Raw genomic sequence first — 1736 nt, 5'->3', positions numbered from 1 at the left:
CAGGGGCAAAGGCCCTGGGCTGACAATCCAGAACTGAAAAAATAGTAATATAGAGAGACAGTAAACAGAAAGATGGCTTTCTGATGAGGACGGAGAGAAGGAAAGACTGCAAAGAGGAACAAGGTATGTCTGTCATGCTGGTTTCGTGGATGTCCTGGTATCATAGATGTGCTGGTTTCATGGATGTGCTGTTTGACTTTTATGAACTTGATGGAAACCTAGGCATATCTGAGAAGGAGTCTTAATTGAGAAAATGCCTCTGTAAGATGAGCCTGCATGCGGGAGTGTGGAATACTTCCTTGGTTAATGACTGCTGTGGAAAGACCAAGCCCCACTCCTGGCCAGTGCGCCCTGAAGTACTTAAGAAGCTTCTTGAGCAAGCCATGGAGAATAAGCCAGCAAGCACGGCTGCTGGTTGAGTTTTTATTCTCAGATTCCTTTCCTGCTTGAATTCTTTTTATTTTAAGCTGGAAAATAACTTCATTTGTTCTAAGGCATCGGTCAGAGTCTCTTTTGAACTTCTGGAACTGCTTCTTGGTGCCGGCAGCCTTGGTGACCTTGAACATGAACAGTCTTGCTCAGGAGCCTGCACACTCCAACAATGACAATGTTGCCGATCTGGACAGGGGACAGGTGCACAGACGTGTTCTTGTGACACTTCTCAAAGCGGTTGTATTTCCGGATGGAAAGGAGATAGTCCCCGTGGATGACAATGGGCCTATGCATCTTCATCTTCGTCATGACACCGGACAGGATGTGCCCTCTGATGGAGACATGACCAGTGAAGGAGCATTTCTCGTCTGTGTAGGTGCCCTCAATGGACTCTTTGGGCATCTCAAAGCCTTGACCGATGTCTTCATAGTACTGAGGAAGTTTTTCCTTGCCGGTTTCTCCCAGCAAAAACATGCTTCTTGTTTTAAAAGACTGTAGGCTGCTTTTGATAAGCACGCTCCGTCTGAATGTCCGCCATCTTCCAGGCAGCTTGAGGAAAGGAGAGGCAGGCACACTCCCAGCTTCCTTATTCACTTCTCGAGTTGAATTCTTGTACTTAATTCCCTCAGTGATGGAGAACGGTCTGAAAATTGAAAGCTGAAGTAAACCCTTTCTTCCCCAAATTACTTTGGTCATAATATTTTATCACAGCAATGGAACCCTTAGTGAAGACAGATGATGATCAAAATCCATCAACATATGTTCCTTAAATGTATGTGTTTTTTTCTTCTTTCTTTCTTTCTTTTGGCTCTAAAATCTGATCAGGCAGAAGTGTCTGCATGAATACTCACTTGTTAGATCGATGGTCCACAGACAACATGCTAAGAACTACAGCTCCAAATGCCCTGTCTTCACTTTCTCCACTTGTAGAAAATGGATCTCTGTTCTGATTTGCCAAGAAAGAAAAGTTCCTCCAAAAGGAACTCTCTCTGATGTATGCACCCACATGACCTCTCGGAGATACGGCATACACTTGTGCAATGTCTTGAACCCATGCATGGCAACATGTTTGAAAGTATTTTTGTTGTATTTGTGGTGACCTTACCAGTGTAACTACTCATGTCCCATTCATCATATTGGCTTAATCTTTACCGGGAAATACCCATGAGCCTTCCTTAGGACTGTCATACTTTAAAGCTTTAACCAGATTCATAGCTTTTGCTTAACACATTTGTTTCTGGGTGTGCTTGCATGGAAGTAAACTTGAGAGGGAAACACAGACTGTGATGAATCCTTTTGGACAT

General features: G+C 43.8%; 1 pseudogene across 1 annotated transcript; it reads right to left on the bottom strand.

The window, feature by feature from the left end:
- Window positions 1–218: 218 nt before the first annotated feature.
- LOC308427435 (small ribosomal subunit protein uS17-like) lies at window positions 219–970 on the bottom strand (annotated as a pseudogene). Its single transcript has one exon. The product of its transcript is annotated as a small ribosomal subunit protein uS17-like (transcript).
- Window positions 971–1736: the final 766 nt, after the last annotated feature.

The sequence above is a fragment of the Micromys minutus genome, assembly GCF_963924665.1.
Source record: "Micromys minutus genome assembly, chromosome: 11".
Lineage (NCBI taxonomy): Eukaryota > Metazoa > Chordata > Mammalia > Rodentia > Muridae > Micromys > Micromys minutus.
Note: the sequence above shows the minus strand (reverse complement) of the source record. Positions and strands in the feature narration are given on the sequence as shown.